This window comes from Phocoena phocoena, chromosome 17 (genome assembly GCF_963924675.1).
Source record: "Phocoena phocoena chromosome 17, mPhoPho1.1, whole genome shotgun sequence".
In the NCBI taxonomy this organism is placed as follows: domain Eukaryota; kingdom Metazoa; phylum Chordata; class Mammalia; order Artiodactyla; family Phocoenidae; genus Phocoena; species Phocoena phocoena.
This window is the reverse complement of record NC_089235.1, coordinates 74,283,088-74,311,085: the sequence shown is the minus strand read 5'-3', so window position 1 is coordinate 74,311,085 and position 27,998 is coordinate 74,283,088.

Sequence of the window (27,998 nt, the reverse complement as noted above, 5' to 3'; positions counted from 1 at the left end):
GGGGCATTTTTTAAAATGGTCTCTGAAAACTTGACTCAAGATAAACCTTGACTTCCATTTGAATCCACCACTTTCCTTATTTCTTCCACAATGAGTTAGTCTTAGCAATCATTCCTCTCCTGGGACAACAGTAATAGTGTAAATAATTACCCAACTCCCATGATTGAAACCCCTAGTTCACCCACCACATAAAAGACTAAGTGATATTTTAAACATGTAAACCAGAACAAGTTACTTCTTTAATTAAAATCCCATTGCACTTATAAGAAAACTGAGATGCAGAACCACATCCCACAGAGGCTTTCATGACCTGCCCCCTGCCCACCTCCTCCCCTCCCTGTTCTCATTTGCACCACAATCCCATTGCTCTGACCACAAGGGGCTTCTTCCTCCTCCTCAGACACAGCAAGCTCGTTCCCTCCTTTGCCTGGAGCACATTCCCTCCAAGATACCTCCTCCAAGAGCCAATTCCTGATCCCCAGTCTAGAGGAAGTCACCCTTTAACTCTCCCTCAAAGCATCATTTATGTTCCTTCATTGCACAAAATAAACATTACAACGATACCTTTATTTCTGTGGTTATTTGAGTAAAGTCTGTCTCCCCCACTATACTGCAAGCTACTCGGAGGCCATATTCTTGTAGGTCTTGTGCGTGGTTGTATTATTGTTATTATTATTATTTTTTCGATACGCGGGCCTCTCACTGTTGTGGCCTCTCCCGTTGCGGAGCACAGGCTCCGGACGCACAGGCTCAGCGGCCATGGCTCATGGGCCCAGCCGCTCCACAGCATGTGGGATCTTCCCGGACCGGGGCACGAACCCATGTCCCCTGCATCGGCAGGCGGACTCTCAACCACTGCGCCACCAGGGAAGCCCCGTTGTTGTATTCTTGATGCTTACGGCAGAGCCTAGCACTTAGTAGGTGTTCAGTATTAATTGCATGATTAGATGAATGAATGAGTAGGAGTTGGCCAGCTGGAAGATGAGGGGAACTATATTCCAGGCAGAGGGGGTACGATGGGCAAAGGCATGGAGACATCAGGTTATAGTTCTTCTTTCTCTAGGATCAACTGAACTCCAATACCCCATAACTGCCTTGTGAACTTTGATGATCACAACTGGATGTAGCCCTAGAGGATGTCTGCTTTGAATTCTCCAGATAGTTCGCGTGGAAACTGGAGTTCAGAGAGGGCGAATCCCCAGGCCAGCGGCAAGCCACGGCCCAAAGCCTGGTCTCCTAATTCTGGGCACAGGGGTCCCCACTAGCCCTCACCACCTGGGGAAGTAGGAAAGAAATCAGTGACCTCACTGAGATCTCACCGAGCAACAGAGAAGGAAATACTTTCAGAAACCAATTTCTTTTTGGTCTGAAAAGAGGAAAACAATAAAGACCTTAAGAGGGAAATAAACTTGAGTGGTGAGTGCCCGGCTAAGAGAAAATTAAAGGAAAACCACAGACTGCAGGCAACAACAACAAAAAAGGAGCATGTAGGCACTTGGAAGAGTAGGTGAGGAAAGTAAGACAGAGTAAGACAAGAAGCTGTGTATTCAAGAATTCCTGTAGCTGTGACCAAGTCAATCTCCTCCTCGAAAACCATCCATGGCTCCCCATTTCCTGGAGGATAAAATTAGAGAATCAGAGTATTTGAGTTAGAAGCTTGTCTAGTTGGTGCCTAGATAGCTCAACCATCATTTAATTGAAAAATAATGTCTTTAAAGTACCTAAAGAAATATGCAGTTGTTATGGAGAAACACAAATACTACCGAAGTTAAGTTTAAAAACATGCCTTTACCATCATTCAACCCACTCCCTTCCCCAAAAGTAACTGCTACTAACAGTCTGCCGTGATTCCTTACAGAAAAGTCAATATATTTACAAATATATTTTTTAAGTGATATCCAGAAATTGTACAATTCAAATTGTTCTCTGGTTTACTTTTTAATATAATATCATATATTTAGTGATTCTTCCACCTCAGTAAATACAGATCTAGCCCATTATTTATAAATGGTTGAATACAATTTTATAAAGGGGAGTTGTCATAATTTATGTGACTCTTCTCCTTTTTATTAACAGCTAAAATGTCTTCAAAATTTTACCATTAAACTACTGAAATGGATATTCTTATAAAAAGAAATGTATGCTCACGGGTGTTATGTCTGTAGGACAGATGCCTATAAATGGAATTGCATATGCATTTCTAATTTTAGTACTTTCATTGACAGTGAAAAAAATAAAAACTAATCATCACGGAGTACTCACTTTGTGCCAGGCACTGCTCTCAGCATTTTCCATGGATCATTATATTTAATTTCTACATTAGAATTATTAATGTAGACTCTGATATGGATAAGGAAAGTCGGGTGCAGAGAGGTTAAGTAACTTGCCTAAAGTCACACAGAGCCAGATGTGGTCCTGGGTGGTCTGACTTCACAGCCCATGTTCCTAACCCGTTTTAATTTTTTGTCATTTAATGAAAATATCCATTTTCAAGCAACTTAAACAACATTGGATTTAATGAACTATATACATATATTTTTTTTACTAACAATATAAATTTTACGTTTTTTATTTCAATGCACATTCCCTTGATATTTTGTGGGGCTGAAAACTTTTCATATGTTTATTAGCCTTTTGTGTGTCTTGTATTGATTGTCTTTTTATATTCTGTCCCTATTTTTCTATGAAACTTTTAAATAATTGATTGTAAAGAGTTCTTCGTATATTCTGATTATTAATCATTTGTTACATATATTGTAATATTTTTCTTATTCTGTATTTTTCTTTTTAATTTATGTTGTGTCTCACAAAAAAGAAATGAAAAATGTATTATAATCAAGTATATCAGTCTTCTCCTTATGGTCTCAAAAGTTTTGAATCCTCCATTGGACAACTTTCCCAACCTAAGGTAATAAAACTACTCCTCTCTAGTTATTATAATGCTTCCCAAATTTTGTTTTTAGAACATATCTTTAATACCTCTGGGTATTATTTTTATGTATGTTGTGAATTAGAGATAATGTTTTCAATGGTTATTCAATTGTCTAAACACCGTTTCTTGAATTGTCACTTCTTTTCTGTCAGATTTGAAATGAAACTCTTATCATAAATTCTCAGATACCACAGCCTGGATTCTGGTCTCTCTTTTCTGTTCTTTTAATAGTTTTGTCTAGTCTTTGGACAATGCCAGGCTTTGAGAAAAAAATTAATTTCCATATATGTCTCGAATGTGATTTTATTATTGATAGGGCAAGTTGAACTTATTGTATTTCACATTCAAAACACACTTAGCTATTCTTACTAATGTACTCTGTAGGTGAATTTTAGAATCAGCTCGTTGAGTTCTATTTTTTAAAATGGGATTTTGATTCTAGCCTCTTCATTTTTTTTTTTTTTATGATACGCGGGCCTCTCACTGTTGTGGCCTCTCCCGTTGCGGAGCACAGGCTCCGGACGCGCAGGCTCAGCGGCCATGGCTCACGGGCCCAGCCGCTCTGGAGCATGTGGGATCTTCCCGGACCGGGGCACGAACCCGCGTCCCCTGCATCGGCAGGCGGACTCTCAACCACTGCGCCACCAGGGAAGCCCTAGCCTCTTCATTTTATAAAGGGGAACTGAGATCAGAGAAAAGAAAGCATTTATTCAAGGTCACATATGTGTAAATAGCATGCAAATAATTCATTTCTAGGGTAGCCGCCCTGTCCTGACCAGAGTCACGACCCTAAGGATCTCATCCATGTACGCCTCCTCTAGGACCACATATCTTCCCTACCCTTGTCCACTGAACAAACACCAACAGATCTTCCTTTATCTGGAAGGATCAAGGAAGAAATGTGCTGTTATTCTGCCCATGCACACTTCTTCCTAGATTCCACTCCTTCTTCTCAATGGTCTCCTGCCAAGCTCGGTGTCCCCAGTCTGTTTTGTAGCACCAATTTCCCACAGAACATAACATTTTCCACGTTATACTGCGATGGCCCGTTGATGCATCTTGGAGGGTGGGTGTGATCATGAAGCAGTCTCAGGTTTCCCCCTTCCATTTACTGCTTAGCTGCAGGAGTTTGAAACAAAGGAATCTTGCTTTATGAAACAATGGTGGGGGAGTACTTGTATCCAATGGACTGATGTTAAATTCTACTTTAAATTCACTGGTGAAGGTCATTATAAGGTCAACAGTGGTAGTACATTTTGAAAACCGAAGGACATTTTGCAAAATCCCCAATTGTGATACTCACTTTTTGTTCACAAATATGTCACCGTTTCTCTTTCCTGACACATAGAAGAATTACTCTTCCTTGGCCTGTTGAAGTTAGGCCTGGCATGAAGACTTGCTTTGGCGAATGAAATAGGAGCAGAAATGATGTGTGTCACTTCCAGATGGCAGTTTTAACAGCCAGTGTGTGGACCACAGATTCCCTGCATCCTGCCTGAGTGATCACGGAAGCATGTGTTGAGATGGAGCTTCCCTTGGCCTCGTTCCCTGAGTGACCAAGATAAATAGACCACTCTCTGCCCACCCGTGGTGTTCAAGTAGCATAAGTAAAGCGACAAATGTTTGCTGTTAAGTCACTTAGATTTGGGTATTGCTACCAAAGTATAGTCCAGCCTGTCTAGCCTGACATCGATTATACCACTGCTCAGTGTAGACGCTCTTTTATTAGGAAGATGGGAACTTATACTGACTACTCTGCTCTCTGTTTCCTCTTGGTTTCTTTAACTACATTTCTTCAAACTTATTAGACTCAAGTTTTCTTATACTTTAAACCACTTTTTATTTCCTTTACAAGCTGCTAACCCTAAAGCAAAGAGCTTCCTTAAAAACAAAACAGATCATTTGTAGAGATGTGGATGGACCTAGAGACTGTCATACAGAGTGAAGTAAGTAAGAAAGAGAAAAACAAATATCGTATATTAACACGTATATGTGGAATCTGAAAAAATTGGTATAGGCGATCTTATTTACAAAGCAGAAATAGAGACACAGATGTAGAGAACAAACGTAAGGACACCGAGGGGGAAGGGGCTGTGGGGTGAATTGGGAGATTGGGATTGACATATATACACTATTGATACTATGTATAAAATAGATAACCAATGAGAACCTCCTGTATAGCACAGGGAACTCTACTCAATGCTCTGTGGTGACCTAAATGAGAAGGAAATTCAAAAGAGAGGGGATATATGTATACGTATAGCTGATTCACTTTGCTGTACAGTAGAAACTAACACAATATTGTAAAGCAACTATACTCCAATATAAAAAATTAAAAAACAAAACAAAACAGGATGTTGGCGATTATAAAGTAATCCTCAGAGAATATGACGAAAATAGAGAATCATAAACTTGGTTTTACGCAAAAAATAAATTGCATCAAATTTATGGTCTGAAGTTCAGCCAGTATGTCTAGTTGGTTGGGTCCTTCATCCATCTGCGGATTGAGGGGCCTCACCACATGCCACACCCAAGGGATAAAGCAGGGGAGAAGGTGGTGCTGTGTTCACGGAGGTCCCTTTCCCATTGTACAGGCAGCTTTTTCAATGATAATGATGATGGACATGATGACAAGGCTGCCAGGAGAGATCGTGTGCAAAGTCTTCCAGGGAACAGAGGAAGGTAAACCAGCCTTATCTATCTAGAGCCACAAGGAAATTTTCACAGAACAAGAGGCATTTGAGTTGGATTTGAAGAATGTGCAAAGGTTCAGGATGTGTCTAAGGAGATGGACGTTTTAGGCAAGGAGATCAATACGTGGGGAAACAAGACAGTACATGGTCATGCCCTAAAGCTGGGCACTAGCCAATGTGACATATATACACAGTCAAATTCCTCTAGGGGCCAGTTGCGCAATATGCATACATGAAACAGAAGTGATGGGGACACTGGCGAACTGGCAGCATATGTCCCACGTAAATGAGCAGGTCCTTGCTCAGCTCCAGCTCACTCTTCCCAGATACTAGCCCAGGATTCCCAGATTTTTTCTCCTTGTTCCCTCCTCCTTCTCTTCTTCCTTCTTCTTTTTCTCCTTCATCATCTTCTTTGAGCCAGAAATCCAGATATCCATGGAAAATCTGATTTATACTTTGTGTTCACAGGACCAAGACAGATAGTGAAGATATTTAGCAGTTAGCATGGCAAGGGCACTTAAAAATAAGATGTATACTGCACATAAACAGTTAAGTGTGGTCTTTCCAGTGACTCTTGGCTGAACGTTGGTTCTGCATGGGACACATTTGGACTGCCCCCAGGCCACCAGTTTACAAGCCCTAATCTCAAACTAAGAAAGAAAGAATAAGCAGTTGAGGTGAGGAGGCTTGAGAAGAAGGCTTGAGTGTGATCACAATGGATTTTGCATATCCTGTGTCAATTAGCTTTTTCTGTGCTATGAAACACCCCAAAATGTAGATGCTTAAAAAGAAACACATTGATTTATTTCATAATTTGGTAGGTCAGCAATTAGCCTGGGCTCAGCTGATTTCACTCATACATCTGTAGTCAACTAACAAGTCCTGCTAGCTGCCAAGGCTGGTTTGTCTAGGGAGGGCCTCAGCTAAGTTATCTCGTCTCTCATCCACATGATCTTTCATCCTCCAGCCAAATAGCTCAGGTTTACTCACATGGCACAGAGTTCCACAGCAGCAAGGGAATGTAACTTCTACTGTCCAATGTTCTTCAAGCCTCCCTTGCATCACAATGGCTAACATCCTGTTGGCCAAGGCAAGTCACATGGCTGAGCCTAGGCAGAACAGAGTGAGTGGTGGGGAAGGGGACAGGGGAATACAGGGAGGGCAGGAATTTGTGAACATTTTTGCCTTCTACCACCTTTGCTATTAAGATTATACAAAGGGTCACATTGTCAAATTAGACTCACAAGAATCAAAGATCTTATCTAATATCAAACTTCACTAATAATTCAGAGGACAGAGGTGAAGGTGACATACAAACCAAGCATGAGAAGTCCAAGATCACCAATCAGTCCTCTTAGGCTTTTCCTCATCACCAGGACACGCTCTGATTTAACACATGGGGTCCATCACTTTCCCAAAGGGAGATTTTTCAGCAGGAAGTGTCTCTGTCTTACACCCTGATTATGACATACCTGAAGCTGACATTTTCCAGCAAGCTATGGTCCAGAAATCTATAAATTCCAGGTTTGTTTACCATAGCAATCAAATCTTATCAAGTATATCCTGCTGAAATAATTCCATTGATAAGGACTTTCTTTTTTTTTCTTTTAACATCTTTATAGGAGTATAATTGCTTTACAATGGTGTGTTAGTTTCTGCTTTATAACAAAGTCAGCTTTATAACAGAATCAGCTATACATATACATATACATATATCCCCATATCTCCTCCCTCTTGCATCTCCCTCCCACCCTCCCTATCCCACCCCTCTCGGTGGTCACAGAGCACAGAGCTGATCTCCCTGTGCTATGCGGCTGCTTCCCATTAGCTATCTATTTTACATTTGGTAGTGTATATATGTCCATCCCACACTCTCACTTTGTCCCAGCTTACCCTCCCCCCTCCCCGTGTCCTCAAGTCCATTCTCTACTTCTGCATCTTTATTCCTGTTCTGCCCCTAGGTTCTTCATAACCATTTTATTTTTTATTTATTTCTTAGGTTCCATATATATGTGTTAGTATACAGTATTTGTTTTTCTCTTTCTGACTTACTTCACTCTGTATGACAGACTCTAGGTCCATCCACCTCACTACAAATAACTCAATTTCATTTCTTTTTATGGCTGAGTAATATTCCATTGTATATATGTGCCACATCTTCTTTATCCATTCATCTGTTGATGGACACTTAGGTTGCTTCCACGTCCTGACTATTGCAAATAGAGCTGCAAAGAGCATTGTGGTACATGACTCTTCTTGAATTATGGTTTTCTCCGGGTATATGCCCAGTAGCGGGATTCCTGGGTTCTATGGTAGTTCTACTTTTGGTTTTTTAAGGAACCTCTATACTGTTCTCCATAGTGGCTGTATCAATTTACATTCCCACCAACAGTGCAAGAGGGTTCCCTTTTCTCCACACCTTCTCAGGCATTTATTGTTTGTAGATTTTTTGATGATGGCCATTCTGACTGGTGTGAGGTGACACCTCATTGTAGTTTTGATTTGCATTTCTCTAATGATTAGTGATGTTGAGCATCTTTTCATGAATTTGTTGGCAATCTGTGTATCTTCTTTGGAGAAATGTCTATTTAGGTCTTCTGCTCATTTTTGGATTGGGTTATTTGTTTTTTGATATTGAGCTGCATGAGCTGCTTGTAAATTTTGGAGATTAATCCTTTGTCAGTTGCTTCATTTGCAAATATTTTCTCCCATTCTGAGGGTTGTCTTTTCGTCTTGTTTATGGTATCCTTTGCTGTGCAAAAGCTTTGAAGTTTCATTAGGTCCCATTTGTTTATTTTTGTTTTTATTTCCATTTCTCTAGGAGGTGGGTCAAAAAGGATCTTGCTGTGATTTATGTCATAGAGTATTCTGCCTATGTTTTCTTTTAAGAGTTGTCTGGCCTTACATTTGGGTCTTTAATCCATATTGAGTTTATTTTTGTGTATGGTGTTAGGGAGTGTTCTAATTTCATTCTTTTACATGTAGCTGTCCAGTTTTCCCAGCGCCACTTATTGATGAGGCTGGACTCTCTGTTATCATTTCATCAATAAAGACCATCAGGATTTCTGGTGGAACATTTACCAGATTTGACCTGGCTATTTCTTTCTTCTTTTAATTTTTCTTTATTCATCCCTCCCTGGTAAAAAGAATCGTTGAAATTCCAACGGCTAACCTTTTCCTTCCCAACAATACTTTGGATTTTGACCTTTTAGCTAATATTCACTTCTGTAACAAAAATTTAAATGTTTGGCATCATTTACCTTCTCTTTTGGCTGTGTGTGTGTGTATATACATGCATGGAAATTACTTATCATTTATTGCTGAGACCATGCATTAAGATACATTATTTAATTTCTGTGAAGCCATAACTCTATCTAAAGGGAGAATTTTATTTCATTTTCTGCCTGTATCAGGTTAACTGGGAAATAGTCTTTCCTGGCAGGGGTAGAGGGTCTGTTAGAAAAACTGGTAACTTAGTACTTGAGCTAGAACTTCTATTATGGGTTTCAGAAGAGTTTCCAGAATATTCTAGTCCTAGTGTACCATTGGTCACTTTGGGTAATAGATTTTGCCTTTTTCTGGATCAATAAAAATGAATAATATTGTTGTTAAGATTCCTCCAGAGCAAACATTTATTTGATGAGTGTAATAGGAAATACCAAATACAGGTTAGAATGGGTAGAATAAACTTCGACTTAGTGAAGAGTTTTTAAAGTCCTCTGCAAGACATGCTTTCTCTGGAACCCTAGAGGAATCCTGGCAATGAGATCATATCTGGACTATTCGGAACATGCACTCCTTGGAATGGCTCAGGGAATTCCAGGAAGCTGCACTCTGATTACAAAATGGCAAGATCTCAAGATCATTAGGAAGGCTCGTTCTTTCCGCCTTGCCAACTATCTGCTACTTCCTTAGTGAAATGCAAAACCGTGAGGGTGCATGAGGATCTAAACGCATCATAAATGAGGTGGAAGTGAAAGGTCAACCTAAAAGAGTCAAAGAATGGCTCTATACAGAAAAAAAAAAAAGGCTCTGTACAAAGCAAATAAAGAACAGCTACCAAACCAACCGAACAAAAATAGACAAGGGTCAGTTTATTTGCAGAAAGGTACAGATGAATCTGTGCTTTCTAACAGAGTGGTGTCTGTCCACTGGTATACAATAAAGACCAAAGCTACAAGGTCCTTGGAGGGCAACTGGTTCAGCACTTCCTGAAGGGTGGTACACAGGTCGGTTGGTGCGTGAGTTTATGATGTTATGATACTTGAATCGACCTTTTATTTTCATGTTATGTGTTCATTTTAATGAATGTAATGAAGAGGGCTTTTATTTTTTGGTGTTTTGTATTGTTTTGCTTTTTGCTAGTCATCATTCAATCTGCCTTTCAATTAGCACTGTGTTCTCCCTACTGGGGAATCTCCCATTTTGTGCTGTCCTGGGGATTCTTGATCATCTATGGCATGCAAAGGGACCAAATTTTCATCCTACCCCTGTCCCAAGGTAGACAGGGTATAGATGTGGCTTGGCCAACAAGATAATCTCTCTGGGATTTTGAATTCTGAGCAGGTGACACAGTGATGGCTGAGGGATGGCTGATGGTCATAGTCATACAGTGGCTGTGGTGTGGCAGTGGCATTTTGCGGAGACCAGAGTGGTTATTCTGCAAGACCACTGCTGCCATGCTTCTGCTGCCTTGTCAACCGGAACATTTTGATACTTGCTGCTTTCGAGTCGGATCTTCGAGCCTCCTGTAAGTTATCTGAAGCCACAGTATCCCTCCAGTAAAACCTCTTTGCTGAAGATGGCTGGAATTTTTTTCAATTGTTTTCAACCAAAGACCTGCTAACTGATTCAATGTGAAAACATGTTATTAGCAAAGCAAACCCATGATTTTATGAATATTATTCCTTAAGAAATAGTAAAGCTTTAAAATCAGATTGATTTAAGTAAAGCTTTAAAATCAGATTGATTTAAGTGAAATTGAAGGAAAAACATTAGAGAGCCAGCAGTGTGTGAATACAGAAAAACTGTGATGGTTGGGAAGGTGGAGAAGTAGTTCGAATAACTTTGTAAAGGCAAACTCTCTTTCTTCTGTTTATTCTCTTTGTCCTTAAACTTGGTATTGACAAGTCCAACAGCATGGTACACACAAACCACATACATCCCCCCTTTCATTGAGTCGTTCACTGCTGAGGAATAAGACCTCTTCGCCACACAGAAACACTTAATAGATCAATTTTGGTAGTTTTATTCCTCAAGAAACAGTGCATTCCAGCCCAGCAATGACCCCCCCCCCCCCCCCTTGAGAGTAACTTGAGTACTCTCTGATCTGCAGCTCAGCGGGAGAACCATTCTTTTCCTGAAGCCATCTCATCAGCGTGACTTAGGAGTGCAGAAATTAGCTTGACCAGGGAATCAAGTCTTGTTTCCTTTACATTTTTCTTTTTCTTTTTTTTTTTTTTTAACATCTTTACTGGAGTATAATTGCTTTACAATGGTGTGTTAGTTTCCGCTTTATAACAAAGTGAATCAGTTATACATATACATATGTTCCCATATCTCTTCCCTCTTGCGTCTCCCTCCCTCTCACCCTCCCTATCCCACCCCTCTAGGTGGTCACAGAGCACCGAGCTGATCTCCCTGTGCTATGCAGCTGCTTCCCACTAGCTATCTAAATTTTGCAATAATTTTCCAGAGGAAGCCAACAGAGACCTATCCCTTTACGTTAACTACCCAGTGAAACAGTCCCCAGTGGTGTTTCCCTTTCCTCATCCATGCCAATTACAGCATTATAACCTAGAACGAATCAAAAATTGTCCATGTGGGAAGGATGCAGGGCTCTACGGTGGGAAAGAGAACAGACTGGAGTGAGAATGTCCTGAGTTTGAACCTTAGCTGCCCACTGAGTGAGGTTTGGAAGGGCAGTTGAAAAGAGAAAGGCCTTCCAGGAAGAGGTAGTGCATGTGTGGAACTATGGAATACAAAACCACCCGGAGAGATGGGTGAACTGCAGGAAGGGCGGTATGTCTGGAGAACACGGTGTGAGAGGGCTCTGGTGGCAGGAGGCAAGGCTGTACTTGATGCTAAGGAGATTGGATTTTAGCTGGTAGCTGGTGCGGTGCAGTGAATAGACCACAGCTGGGCAGTCAAATCCCCCTGTATTGGAGGTCCTGACCTGCTACTTACCAACTGTGAAATTGGGATAACAAGACTTCTTTTGTAGAGTTATTTTGAGGATTAGAGATGTGTGCAGACTGTGGCATCACGCCTAGCTCAGAGATGTTCTTATGTAGAGAGTTGCTTTTTTTAGGAAATGAATGGTCATTGAAAGTATTTATTGTGGTGTTGAAAGATCATCTCGCTGATGAATGCAGCATTCGTTGAGGGGAAACTCGTTAGAAAGGCAACCCGTTGGAAGGTCATTGTGCTTTACTGGACAAGAAAAAGCCTGGGGTAGGGCAGTGTCCTGGGGGGAGGGTAAAGGAGAGGAGGGACCACTCAGGAGGAATTTGGAAAGTCAAATCTACAGGACCTGGGGTGCGTTGTAAGTGGTGGGCAGAGGATTGGGTGGGTTTGAGGAGTAGGTAGAGTTTAAGATGATGACCAGGCTTTTTTCTTGGATGAGAGTGGTACCCCCACTGAAGACATAGAATGACAGAAGACGGGGCAGATTTTACATGGCAAAGATTGGATCTTAATTTAGGTATAAGCAAAGCCAAAACCAGGAAGTAAAAATATAATCAAATTCCCAGGTTGTTTATCTACCCAAAATCCAGATATTTGTGAATATACAGGGACAAGGTATCATCATGAAAGAGCATTGGATTTAGATTCAGAAGACCAGGCATGTCACCTCTGTCTGCCTAATCTTGCTGTGTAATTTTGGGAAAACATTACCAAGCGTCTCTGAGCTTCAGTTTCCTAATCCATAAAATAGAGATAATGAGCATCACTCCTGCCACCGCCATAAGTGTTCAGTGTGCAGTGACTCCCCAGAGCCACCTGTCTCAAGACCTCGGTCCCTAGTGTCTCAGGCCCATGCAGGTGTGGGTCAGCCATGGGATTTTGCGGGTCATGAATGCTCCTGTGTTTTAAAAAGGCAGGTGCAGAGTTCCAAATTGTCCTGGTTGCCTTCCGTGGTAGGACTCGCCCACAGACTCTAGAGCAAGGACAGCGTGCTCCTTTGTGGGGACACACTGCACTCTCCACCATCTGCCCGAGGCAGAGGGAAATGGAGACAATGTTCTGTCCTCTGCAGGGACTGGCGCCGCCAGGAAGAGACAGGACAAAAAGATCTGTTCCCCTCAATCCCGAGAGAATGGCTGCTGACAGTTTTCTTAGGGCTTCACTGAAGCCAAGATGAGAAGGAACATGAGAATTTTAGTAGGAAGGAAGTAAATACAGAAGCCTAGAAAGAAGTGAGAGCAGAAAGGAGTGAGTTTGATCTGTAACCTGACCTCTATCTCCTTGTGTTTTCAGCAATCGGGACCTAGTACTAGTAAATGTGACTTCCAAGGCAAGTACTAGTGGCCCACCTCTTAATCCAGTTTCCCCTGTTCATTCTTCATGATTCAGTCCAGGTGGCATTTCTTAATCATCTTGGCCAGGTGAGATGGTCCCCTGGATGCTCCCACACTACTCTCTTTCAATGTACAATGATCTATTTACAATGATCTAATACAATGATCTATTTACATGCCAACCTACCTCACAAGACTGGGGGATACATGTTACTACCACCACCATCCTTCGTAAACAGACAAGATGGTTGGAACTCAGAGGAATTAAGTACCTTCCCTAAGGTCACAGAGCTAGGATGTGGCAGATCCAAGATTTAAACCTGCCTTACCTTGGTCTCATTCCAAAGCTCTTAATTTTCCGCATTTCAAACTGTTTTCTACAACGAATAGATTGCTAAAGCGTCCCTGTAGGAAATGTGTTTTCTCTAAAATGAACCTCAAGCCGGACATTCAAGAGTGGCCCCAAGGGTCTTGGGGCGATAGAATATTCTGCCTTTCAAAGAGAATGATCGTATAATTCACAAGTTTGCCTTTCAATTAACTGAGGACTGTGGCTCTTTATTTAATGTTATTTCTACATAATCTAATTTTCACTGCAGGTTAATGGACCCGTGGGGAGTTATTGCTACTTCAGTTTCAGAAGCATTCAGCAGCATTCCCAGATTACTGGTTGTTAATGGAATCACCAGCTGTTTTAACTTTCTCCCAATCCTTCTTGAGGTGACCCTAGAGAAGAGGACAAAAACAGAGACCGTGGGACTCACTTTTAGGACATTGGGACTTGCTGAGCTCTATCCACGTCTGCCAGCCCTGTGGCCACACTTCATTCCAGGTCCGAGAAAACCATAGGCTCATCACCAGACCCTACTTGTCCCATACTATTATTCATGCAAAAAATTTACTAAGCACCTAGTATGCCCCACGTACTATGCTGGTACGGCTGGAGACACGGAGATGAATCAAGTATGGAGTGAAGTAAGAATCCCACCTGGTTGGGATAATCACTAAAGCTGCAGCTTCCTTATATGCAGGGTTCATCTGAAGTTTCATCAAGGTGCTCATCATTGCTTATTTGTTCATCCAAGTAATACGGATGGAAAATCTACCGTGCACCAGGTACTTTCCTGATGGTACCTTCTGATGACTCCAGCTTGTAAGAGCTGATGGTCTCATCAGGGATACAGATAAATTAATAGGTAATGACGGTTCACAGTGACAAATCAGCAAAGTCGGAAGCAACAGCAGATTATAGGCACATAGAGGATTCATTCCTATTCAGGACTGAGAAATCAAGCAATCTTCCTAGAGGATCTTAGAGTTTAGTCTGAGTTTAGACTTCCTGAATAGGAGTCAGCGCCAAGACTTAGCAAAGAGGTAGAGGAGGGGCACTGTTTAGTTGGAGGACGAGCATGAGAAGAAACACAGGATGAGGAAGAGAAAGTCACAGTGGGGAAAGTACGGTGGTTGACGCGGCTAAAGTAGAGCTCAGAGGAAAGATAACCGTAAAGAGGGATGAGGCTGGAGAAGAGAGACCCATGCAGATCATAAAGGTACTCAGAAGCCTGCAGAAGAGATTAGACTTCATCCTGTAGATGATGAAGGTGTGTAGATGTTCTCTTAGGTGAGTGACATGAGCAGATTCGGACTTTTGACAAATCATCTGGCTGCACTACGTAGACTTGATTTGGGCATTGCAAAATGGGAGGCTGGAGGAATTGGACCAAGACAGTGACCAGAGCTACTGAGGAAGCAATCAAGATGAAGAGAAGGGGAACAAACGTGAAGAAAAATTGGGATCAGTGTCAACAGAAAACGTCAGAAGTGAGATGAGTTTCTGTAACTGCGAACATTTGACTTTCAGAAAAGTACAAACCGGAAAGTCAACTTCAGCCCACCTCAAGCCCAGATTTCCACCTTTTGCGAATTAGGAATACCTAAGTTAATGAGGTTTTTCTATACTGGAATACTAGATCAAAGCCATTCTACTCAAGATTTTATAAATTTAATAATATTTGAAGAAGAAAGAGTTTGGGAGTCTAATAGCACAGATGGCTTTGATTGTAGGCTTTGGGGGCGATTCAGGATCCAGTAGGTCACGGAAAAATTTCCCCAAATGTTGGCAAGGTAAATGAATGGCTTTCATTTTAATGAGAGCCCAAGCTTCATTTTCATAGATTTGTTAAATTATGCTTCGCTGGTAGAATATTTAATTTGCTTTAGAAAGGAAAAATATTCTTGGTTCCTCAAAGGCATGGGGGCATAAAGATTGGTGGCCTTTTTCATAGTATTCCACTCATAAAATGGCTTCAGGTCCACACAGAAGGTACTAGAGGCAGAATGTCTTACACAGTTTTAAAAGTATGAAAAGTCTTCACTCTGGAGAAGGTGATGTGTCACGTTTCCTGAAAATCACACCCCAGCTTTTGTACTGCAAAGGTGTCAGCAGAAGTGGAAGGACAGGTTGTCTGGAGGCCAACTGATGGGGTCTAGAACAGCTGTTTGCACCTAACCCAGTTGCACAAGTTCGGGGAAATCACTGAATCTTTGTAGTGTGCCATCTTATCTGTGAAGTGAAGGTGGTGATGAGAATCCACCTCGCAGGGCAACTGCAAGGCGCAAGTCAGAGCGCTCTATCCTTACTTGCAACACTGTTTTGTCATCTGCAAGGTGAGGAGGGTAAATTCCTGCCATGCCTACTTCCCAGGCTGCTGGGAGCTCGAGGGACCCACCTGATCGTGGCTCCCGTTCAGCGGCTGAATGCCAAGCGGGCAGGATCTGTAAGCCCTCCTGTCACAGGCTCCTGCCTGGCTCCTACCAGCACTCAAAAGAGTTGCTAGAATTCAATCTATCAAAAGAAATTTGACTTCTGCCTCGTTCACTTGTAAAACGTGAAATGTGCTGTCTTTGGAAAAGAAAGCAAGCATTGTCAGGGGGAACTGGGGCTGTGGTTTGGAAAGAGACTCTTTCTAGGTCACTTACTGACATTGGTGTTGCCCAGACAGCAGCCTAGGAAGTTCTATAGCCACTGAGTCCCCCAGAGACCCTGCATCGCACCCCCAACCCCCTGCTACTGCCTCACCTCCCCCACTCTTCTGATGCCCTGATCTGGGCCAGTGAGTTGGTAAGAAGAAAGCAGAGGATGACTTCCGGGAAGATGGCGGAAGAGTAAGACGCGCAGATCACCTTCCTCCCCAAAGATACACCAGAAATACATCTACGCCTGGAACAACTCCTACGGAGCACCTACTGAACGCTGGCAGAAGACCTCAGACCTCCCAAAAGGCAAGGAACCCCCCACGTACCTGGTTAGGGCAAAAGAAAAAAATAAACAGAGACAAAAGGATAGGGACGGGTCCTGCACCAGCGGGAGGGAGCTGTGAAGGAGGAAAAGTGTCCACACACTAGGAAGCCCCTTCGCGGGCGGAGACTGCGGGAGGCGGAGGGGGGAGCTGCGAAGCCACGGAGGAGAGCACAGCCACAGGGTGCGGAGGGCAAAGCGGGGAGATTCCCGCACAGAGGCTCAGGGCCGACCGGCACTCACCGGCCCGAGAGGCTTGTCTGCTCCCCCGCCGGGGCGGCCGGGGCTGGGAGCTGAGGCTCGGGCTTCGGTCGGAGCGAAGGAGAGGACTGGGGCTGGCGGCGTGAACACAGCCTGCAGGGCGTTAGTGCACCGCGGCTAGCCGGGAGGGAGTCCGGGGAAAAGTCTGGACCTGCCGAAGAGGCAAGAGACTTTTTCTTCCCTCTTTGTTTCCTGGTGCGCGAGGAGAGGGGATTAGGAGCGCTGCTTAAAGGAGCTCCAGAGACGGGCGCGAGCCGCGGCTAACAGCGCGGACCCCAGAGACAGACATGAGACGCTAAGGCCGCTGCTGCCGCCACCAAGAAGCCTGTGTGTGAGCACAGGTCACTATCCACACCCCGCTTCCGGGGAGCCTGTGCAGCCCGGCACTGCCAGGGTCCCGGGATCCAGGGACAACTTCCCCGGGAGAACGCACGGCGCGCCTCAGGCTGGTGCAACGTCACGCCGGCCTCTGCCGCTGCAGGCTCGCCCCGCATCCGTACCCCTCCCTCCCCCCAGCCTGAGTGCGCCAGAGCCCGCGAATCAGCGGCTCCTTTAACCCCGTCCTGTCTGAGCGAAGAACAGACGCCCTCCGGCGACCTACACGCACAGGCGGGGCCAAATCCAAAGCTGAGCCCCTGGGAGCTGTGAGAACAAAGAAACGAAAGGGAAATCTCTCCCAGCAGCCTCAGAAGCAGCGGATTAAAGCTTTACAATTAACCTGATGTACCCTGCATCCGTGGAATACATGAATAGACAACGAATCATCCCAAATTAAGGAGCCGTGTGGATGAAAGGCTCTTGGTGCTGCAGCCAGGAGTTAGTGCTGTGCCTCTAAGGTGGGAGAGCCAACTTCAGGACACTGGTCCACAAGAGGCCTCCCAGCTGCATATAATATCAAACGGCGAAAATCTCCCAGAGAGCTCCATCTCAACAGCAGCACCCAGCTTCACTCAAAGACCAGCAAGCTACAGTGCTGGACATCCTATGCCAAACGACTAGCAAGACAGGAACACAACCCCACCCATTAGCAGAGAGGCTGCCCCAAATCATAAGTCTACAGACACCGAAAATACACCACCAGACGTGGACTTGCCCACCAGAAAGACAAGATCAAGCCTCATCCACCAGAACACAGGCACTAGTACCCTCCACCGGGAAGCCTACACAACCCACTGAACCAACCTTAGCCACTGGGAACAGACACTAAAAACAACAGGAACTACGAACCTTCAGCCTGCAAAAAGGAGACCCCAAACACAGTAAGATAAGCAAAATGAAAAGACAGAAAAACACACAGCAGATGAAGGAGCAAGATAAAAACCCACCAGACCTAACAAATGAAGAGGAAATAGGCAATCTACCTGAAAAAGAATTCAGAATAATGATAGTAAAGATGATCCAAAATCTTGGAAATAGAATAGACAAAATGCAAGAAACAGTTAACAAGGACCTAGAAGAACTAAAGATGAAACAAACAATGATGAACAACACAATAAATGAAATGAAAAATACTCTAGATGGGATCAATAGCAGAATAACTGAGGCAGAAGAACGGATAAGTGACTTGGAAGATAAAATAGTGGAAATAGATACTGCAGAGCAGAATAAAGAAAAAAGAATGAAAAGAACTGAGGACAGTCTCAGAGACCTCTGGGACAACATTAAACGCACCAACATTCGAATTATAGGGGTTCCAGAAGAAGAAGAGAAAAAGAAAGAGACTGAGAAAATATTTGAAGAGATTATAGTTGAAAACTTCCCTAATATGGGAAAGGAAATAGTTAATCAAGTCCAGGAAGCACAGAGAGTCCCATACAGGATAAATCCAAGGAGAAATACGCCAAGACACAGATTAATCAAACTGTCAAAAATTAAATACAAAGAAAGCATATTAAAAGCAGCAAGGGAAAAACAACAAATAACACACAAGGGAATCCCCATAAGGTTAACAGCTGATCTTTCAGCAGAAACTCTGCAAGCCAGAAGGGAGTGGCAGGACATATTGAAAGTGTTGAAGGAGAAAAACCTGCAACCAAGATTACTCTACCCAGCAAGGATCTCATTCAGATTTGATGGAGAAATTATAACCTTTACAGACAAGCAAAAGCTGAGAGAGTTCAGCACCACCAAACTAGCTCTACAACAACTGCTAAAGGAACTTCTCTAGGCAAGAAACACAAAAGAAGGAAAAGACCTACAATAACGAACCGAAAACAATTAAGAAAATGGGAATGGGAACATACATATCGATAATTACCTTAAATGTAAATGGATTAAATGCTCCCACCAAAAGACACAGACTGGCTGAATGGATACAAAAACAAGACGCATATATTTGCTGTCTACAAGAGACCCACTTCAGACCTAGAGACACATACAGACTGAAAGTAAGGGAATGGAAAAAGGTATTTCATGCAAATGGAAATCAAAAGAAAGCTGGAGCAGCAATTCTCATATCAGACAAAATAGACTTTAAAATAAAGACTATTAGAAGAGACAAAGAAGGACACTACATAATGATCAAGGGATCGATCCAAGAAGAAGATATAACAATTGTAAACATTTATGCACCCAACATAGGAGCACCTCAATACATAAGGCAAATACTAACAGCCATAAAAGGGGAAATCGACAGTAACACATTCATAGTAGGGGACTTTAACACCCCACTTTCACCAATGGACAGATCATCGAAAATGAAAATAAATAAGGAAACACAAGCTTTAAATGATACATTAAACAAGATGGACTTAATTGATATTTATAGGACATTCCACCCAAAAACAACAGAATACACATTTTTCTCAAGTGCTTATGGAACATTCTCCAGGATAGATCATATCTTGGGTCACAAATCAAGCCTTGGTAAATTTAAGAAAATTGAAATTGTATCAAGTATCTTTTCCGACCACGACGCTATGAGATTAGATATCAATTACAGGAAAAGATCTGTAAAAAATACAAACACATGGAGGCTAAACAATACACTACTTAATAACGAAGAAATCAAAGAGGAAGTAAAAAAATACCTAGAAACAAATGACAATGGAGACACAATGACTCAAAATCTATGGGATGCAGCAAAAGCAGTTCTAAGAGGGAAGTTTATAGCAATACAATCCTACCTTATGGAACAGGAAACATCTCAAATAAACAACCTAACCTTGCACCTAAAGCAATTAGAGAAAGAAGAACAAAAAAACCCCAAACTTAGCAGAAGGAAAGAAATCGTAAAAATCAGATCAGAAATAAATGAAAAAGGAATGAAGGAAACGATAGCAAAGATCAATAAAACTAAAAGCTGGTTCTTTGAAAGGATAAACAAAATTGATAAACCATTAGCCAGACTCATCAAGAAAAAAGGGAGAAGACTGAAATCAATAGAATTAGAAATGAAAAAGGAGAAGTAACAACTGACACTGCAGAAATACAAAAGATCATGAGAGATTACTACAAGCAACTCTATGCCAATAAAATGGACAACCTGGAAGAAATGGACAAATTCTTAGAAAGGCACAACCTGCCAAGACTGAATCAGGAAGAAATAGAAAATATGAACAGACCAATCACAAGCACTGAAATTGAAACAGTGATTAAAAATCTTCCAACAAGCAAAAGCCCAGGACCAGATGGCTTCACAGGCGAATTCTATCAAACATTTAGAGAAGAGCTAGCACCTATCCTTCTCAAACTCTTCCAAAATATAGCAGAGGGAGGAACACTCCCAAACTCATTCTATGAGGTCACCATCACCTTGATACCAAAACCAGACAAGGATGTCACAAAGAAAGAAAACGACAGGCCAATATCACTGATGAACATAGATGCAAAGATCCTCAACAAAATACTAGCAAACAGAATCCAACAGCACATTAAACGGATCATACACCATGATCAAGTGGGGTTTATCCCAGGAATGCAAGGATTCTTCAATATACGCAAATCAATCAACGTGATACACCATATTAACAAATTGAAGGAGAAAAACCATATGATCATCTCAATAGATGCAGAGAAAGCTTTCGACAAAATTCAACACCCATTTATGATAAAAACCCTGCAGAAAGTAGGCATAGAGGGAACTTTCCTCAACATAATAAAGGCCATATATGACAAACCCACAGCCAACATCATCCTCAATGGTGAAAAACCGAAAGCATTTCCACTAAGATCAGGAACAAGACAAGGTTGCCCACTCTCACCACTATTATTCAACATAGTTTTGGAAGTTTTAGCCACAGCAATCAAAGAAGAAAAGGAAATAAAAGGAATCCAAATTGGAAAAGAAGAAGTAAAGCTGTCACTCTTTGCAGATGACATGCTACTATACATAGAGAATCCTAAAGATGCTACCAGAAAACTACTAGACCTAATCAATGAATTTGGTAAAGTTGCAGGATACAAAATTAATGCACAGAAATCTCTGGCATTCCTATACACTAATGATGAAAAATCTGAAAGTGAAATCAAGAAAACACTCCCATTTACCACTGCAACAAAAAGAACAAAATATCTAGGAATAAACCTACCTAAGGAGACAAAAGACCTGTATGCAGAAAATTATAAGACACTGATGAAAGAAATTAAAGATGATACAAATAGATGGAGAGATATACCATGTTCTTGGATTGGAAGAATCAACATTGTGAAAATGACTCTACTACCCAAAGCAATCTACAGATTCAATGCAATCCCTATCAAACTACCACTGGCATTTTTCACAGAACTAGAACAAAAAATTTCACAATTTGTATGGAAACACAAAAGACCCCGAATAGCCAAAGCAATCTTGAGAACAAAAAACAGAGCTGGACGAATCAGGCTTCCTGACTTCAGACTATACTACAAAGCTACAGTAATCAAGACAGTATGGTACTGGCACAAAAACAGAAATATAGATCAATGGAACAGGATAGAAAGCCCAGAGATAAACCCACGCACATATGGTCACCTTATCTTTGATAAAGGAGGCAGGAATGTACAGTGGAGAAAGGACAGCCTCTTCAATAAGTGGTGCTGGGAAAACTGGACAGCTACATGTAAAAGTATGAGATTAGATCACTCCCTAACACCATACACAAAAATAAGCTCAAAATGGATTAAAGACCTAAATGTAAGGCCAGACACTATCAAACTCTTAGAGGAAAACCTAGGCAGGACACTCTATGACATAAATCACAGCAAGGTCCTTTTTGACCCACCTCCTAGAGAAATGGAAATAAAAACAAAAATAAACAAATGGGACCTAATGAAACTTAAAAGCTTTTGCACAGCAAAGGAAACCATAAACAAGACCAAAAGACAACCCTCAGAATGGGAGAAAATATTTGCAAATGTATCAACTGACAAAGGATTAATCTCCAAAATTTATAAGCAACTCATGCAGCTTAATAACAAAAAAACAAACAACCCAATCCAAAAATGGGCAGAAGACCTAAATAGACATTTCTCCAAAGAAGATATACAGACTGCCAACAAACACATGAAAGAATGTTCAACATCACTAATCATTAGAGAAATGCAAATCAAAACTACAATTAGATATCATCTCACACCAGTCAGAATGGCCATCATCAAAAAATCTAGAAACAATAAATGCTGGAGAGGGTGTGGAGAAAAGGGAACCCTCTTACACTGTTGGTGGGAATGTAAATTGATACAGCCACTGTGGAGAACAGTATGGAGGTTCCTTAAAAAACTACAAATAGAACTACCATATGACCCAGCAATCCCACTACTGGGCATATACCCTGAGAAAACCATAATTCAAAAAGAGTCATGTACCGAAATATTCATTGCAGCTCTATTTACAATAGCCTAGAGATGGAAACAACCTAAGTGTCCATCATTGGATGAATGGATAAAGAAAATGTGGCACATATATACAATGGAATATTACTCAGCCATAAAAAGAAACGAAATTGAGCTATTTGTAATGAGGTGGATAGACCTAGAGTCTGTCATACAGAGTGAAGTAAGTCAGAAAGAGAGAGACAAATACCGTATGCTAACACATATATATGGAATTTAAGGGAAAAAAAAGTCATGAAAAACCTAGGGGTGAAACAGGAATAAAGACACAGACTTACTAGAGAATGGACTTGAGGCTATGGCGAGGGGGAAGGGTAAACCGTGACAAAGCGAGAGAGAGGCATGTACATATATACACTACCAAACGTAAGGTAGATAGCTAGTGGGAAGCAGCCGCATAGCACAGAGCTAGGTGCTTTGTGACAGCCTGGAGGGGTCGGATAGGGAGGGTGGGAGGGAGGGAGACGCAAGAGGGAAGAGATATGGGAACATATGTATATATATAGCTGATTCATTTTGTTGTGAAGCTGAAACTAACATACCATTGTGAAGCGATTGTACTCCAATAAAGATGTTAAAATGAAAAAAAAAAAAGCAGAGGAAAGAGATCAGTTATTGACAACTTGACCATATGTATCTGAAAAACCCTCAGGGACAGGGCAGCTGATTGAAGAAGAACCGCTTCAGCAGTGTCTCTGAAGAGCACAGTCCTCACTGCCCCTGCCCTGGCTCAGCCCTTAGTAACTTCTCACCAGAACTCTTTCAACAGCATCCTGTTCTTTCTCTCTTTCACAACATGCCTGGGTTTTTCCTCCCACACAGGTTTGAAACTTCCACACTTGCCCCGAGCCTTCCCCTTGTAAAGAGTGAAGGCTTTGCAGACCCAATGGCAAATCCCAGCTCTGCCACGTGTCTACCGCTGTCCTCCCCTGAGAGGTTTGTTGCAAAGAGCATAATAATGCAGCTATGACACAGAGTAGCCATCCAAGAGATGAGAGCTCATATTATTTAAAAAGGAAAGTTCCTGACTCCTCAGCCTGGCACTGACGCTTTTCCAGGCTCAGCCTCTTGAATACTTGTCAGGATCCTGCTCTCCAACTCTGAACTACTGTCAACCGAGGTCAGTTCAGGGACTCAGCATGCTGGGATCTCTGCATAAAAGGGATGAACCTGGGCTTCCCTGGTGGCGCAGTGGTTAAGACTCCTCCTGCCAATGCAGGGGACACAGGTTCGAGCCCTGGTCCCGAAAGATCCCACGTGCCGCGTAGCAACTAAGCCCGTGCTCCACAACAGGAGAAGCCACTGCAATGAGAAGCCCGCGCACTGCAACGGAGAGTAGCCCCGGCTCGCCGCAACTAGAGAGGGCCGGCGCACAGCAGCAAAGACCCAACGCAGTCAAAAATAAATAATTAAAAAAAAAAGAATGAATGGCAGGGGATATGCAGGGCTGTTCTGAGGATTCAGTGATATGTTCGTTATAAAGGTCATGGTCAATAAATAATTCCATCTCTCACCTTAATTTTTCAAGTACTTTTACCTGGATCTAGTCACCATCTTCCCAGAAAAAATGCAAAAGTCTCTCCCTTTAATTATTAGCACACAAAATCCTCTCTCTATTCTGAATTCCCTTTACTTGAAATTCTAGAATACCCAGACTTGCTTTATACAGCCATCCTATATTTTTTGGGCTTCAGAGATAGTACAGACGAGGTATGAGTCACTCCATCTTGTGACTTAGGAAATATGTCTTAGAAACTGAGTCATAAAATTATAAAGTCATGAAACATTTGGATGGAAGACCAAAGGGAAAAAAAATAAAAGTTCTTGGCATATGAATTATCCTGAAACAAATTTGTAATAGGATGTTGAAACTGAAGCCTCTGATAACAGACAAGAAATTCAAAGCCAGATCTCTGGGTTGGGAATTTGCAAAGGAAATGTCAGAAGACCTGTCCCAGAGTTCTAGGACCCTCCTCCTCACTGAGGATTTAAAGGGAGTTAAGGGGAATGGAAGGAGGGAAATTATCGAGGAGCTTTCTTCAGAGATGCCATTGTATTCATGGGTCCCAGCTGAAGTGTGGTAAGAGCCTTCAATGGAATCATTCTAAGAGATTTGAAGTATGTTCCCTGCAGCTGAGGTCTGATTCCCAATCAGGAAATGCAGAGGTTAGAAGAGGGCTAATATGCTGCTTTGGGGATGGAATTTTGGGAACCCTGCTGTGCAGGGACCCAGTGATTCTTGGAGAAAAGGATGTTGGTGTTTCCCATGAGCCGGTGTGGGACTCTTTGCGGTGAGGGAAAGCCAGGGTGGGAATGTTTCAATTCATCAGGCTCCCAGGGGGGCGGGGGGGATTCTATTATCAGCAACCTGGGTTCCTAGGGTCTGAGTTGCTTCTAGCTGGGTTGGGGGAGCCTCAGGGGAAGTTCTCAGTGGTAGGATTTCTGAGAGCCCCAAAATGTCGATACTCCTCCCAGGTCCTGGGGTGCTAGGGCAGCCGATGATAGTGTCATCCAAAGATGCCATCCTATTCTCTTACCTCACCTTCTTCCCCCCTCCCATACTGGAGCAGTCAGAAGCTGCTGAGAAGCTGTGGTTTTGGAAATTGTTAAAGCACAAGACAGAGGAATGGAGAAGTCAGTCCCAAACTCCCCACCTTTCCCTGCATGGGCTTCCAACCTAAAAAAGTCTGAGCCGGGGGGAGAAGGAAGATTCACTACCAAATCTTGTGTAGACTTTTGGCTAATACCTTTGACTAGGCACTTAATTTTTGAGACTTAAAATGGCTATGGAAATGCCAATTACCTGAGAGTTATCAGAGAGTTATCAGAAAGGTCTTGGACTTAACCTTATTTTCTTCCAAGGGCAGGAGAAGATCGCCCCATTGAATACATTTTAAAGAAGTGGTGGGAGAACAAACCACAAGCGCATTTTAACTGCTTCATAAGCTGTGCTTGTTCAACCTGTATCTCATAAGGGATTTTCAAGCATCTCTTTGAAACTTCAGGGAAGAAAGATCCTTAAAAATTACTTAAGAATAAGAAATGGCAAATGGATACCAATTGTACAGTGTTCCTTATTATTCACTTAGGATGTACAAAAGTCCCTTGTGTTTTCTTGATTTAGTATCAACTCTCATCCTTTCCTGTTAAGAACTCTAGTTTGTCAACCTGAAATTCTCATCCAAGAAGGTTTTTAGGAACAGAATCCTCCAGGTTGGGCACTGCAGGGTGAGGAAATCATGTGTATGACACTTGCATTGCCCACCTTTATTCTGAGCCATTTTTAAGGTTTCTGAGCCCTGTCTATTGCTGTAATCTGGATTTAGCTATACCTCTTGGGTTGCCTCAGTGTCGACGTAAGTCATTTTTCACCACATAAACATCAAAAAAGCAAACCAACACACACACACACAAACACACATGCACAGACATACACACACACACACACTCCAAACTACCTCCTCCTCTGTCAAATCACAAATCAATTCTTAAGAACTGAAAGAGAAAGGTTGTTTGTTTGTTTTTTGCGGTACACGGGCCTCTCACCATTGTGGCCTCTCCCGCCGTGGAGCATAGGCTCCGGATGCGCAGGCTCAGCGTCCATGGCTCACGGGCCCAGCCGCTCCGCGGCATGCGGGAAACTCCCGGACCGGGGCACGAACCCGTGTCCCCTGCATCGGCAGGCGGACTCTCAACCACTGCGCCACCAGGGGAGCCCTGTTTGTTTTTTTTTTAAGTATTATTTCTGAAGGCTATTTAAGATTACAAAGAGTAATAAATCACATATACCAATGCCCAGACCTAAATTTCTTCGTTAAGTATCTTTTTATTTTCTCACATTTTCCTTTCCTAAAGCAGCTGTCATCCCTCTCCATTGGCTGGAACCCTCCTCCCCTTCCATACCCCATCTGCTTACATACCCTGTTCCTAGTTTGACTGAACAAAGGCTCAGCCTTTAGCCAAGTCCTGACCAGCTGCCCTGGGCTTGCCCTGGGCCACTGAAATTCTCAGGCAATCCCAGGTACATTTGGGTGGTGGGTGTGGTTGGGGGGTGGAGGTGGGGTCATGAGCATCAATACTGCTTAGGTACTTCAGGTGTCTTCCTCTTCTCAGGACGTGACTGCATAGCTCCTCTGACTTTTCCTCTCCTGAGTGTATTTTGCCCCTGTAATCCTGTTCTAGCTGGGCCAAAACTACAGAAGGATTGCTTCCAGCCTCCCATGAAATGGGTCTTCACAGTCATGGAGCCTCCAGAAAGGGAAAGAGTAAATGGGACAGATTCCTTGTAACTTTGACCTCATAGGCAAATTAGTTCCTGTCATGGTGTATGCCCAAGAAACTAGAGCTTGGTCTCCCTCTTTTTCTGAAAGCAAAATATTGTCCATAATTTTACCAATTCAGTTAAGTGAAAATATTCTTAGTTCCTCAGACTCTGGCCCTGCTAACCAGCTCACGTTCTCTCTTTTATCCATCTTCGTTACTGAATACACATGGCGGTTCATAATCGAAAAATGCATGAACGTGCCGAAAGCCAGGGAAGTTATATGATAAAGACATTCATTCCACAAGTGCATCCTAATCTGGGACCTTATTATGGGGGCCAGTGACAAATATTTCTGCAAACTTTCAAGAAAGCCAGAGAACAGGAAAAGTAGAATACATTTGTAGAGGTAAAATTAAATGGTGTTGCATTACAAACGGTAAGCTGAATAAATTCAGATCAGGGGACACCGGTCTTCAAGGATTTCAAAGGTGGCAACAAAATAAAATAAAATAAAAATCTATATCCGTTAAAAGCACCAAGACACGAAAAAGTCCAGCCAAAAAATAAAACCATCTCCTTTCTCAGCACTGTCAAACTTAATTCTCGTGGAGGAAAGCTGCCACATCTTGCATTCTTCATGAGAGACACATTTTCAAAAAACTGTATCACCTAGTTTGTATTACCCAATTCTACTGAGTGACACCCTATTTTGCCACCCCTGCCCACGCAGCCTGTAGAAAGAGGCAATGAGGCATCCTCTGGCTTAAATTGGAGTCAGAACTAATCTTCATCAGGAGAAACCTGCAGGTAATACATGATGGGCCAGGCATGGTGATGGGGCAGGTGGGAGTCCAGGGCATCTGTCTCACCTCCAGTGAGCTGCAAACCCATCCGGAAAACAGAGCATATTGGGGACCATTCTGTCAAGGTTGTCTCTCTAATATCTCCTCAGTCTGTGTCCTCTTTGCCATCCCCACTGCTCCTTGAAACACATACGATACTATTCAGACTCTTTGGATGGCCCCAAAGGGTAGAAGTAGGAACAGTGGGGAGATTCTCTAGGGAAGAACCTTAAAGCTCAATGGAAGAAACATCATGATCGATATTCGGCTTTGAAAGAGTTTCTACCAAACAAATATTATTTTTTAAGTAATAACTAATTGTTTCCTCTTCCTAAATTAATCATACATGGGTATAAATTGGCAGATGATAAATGCAA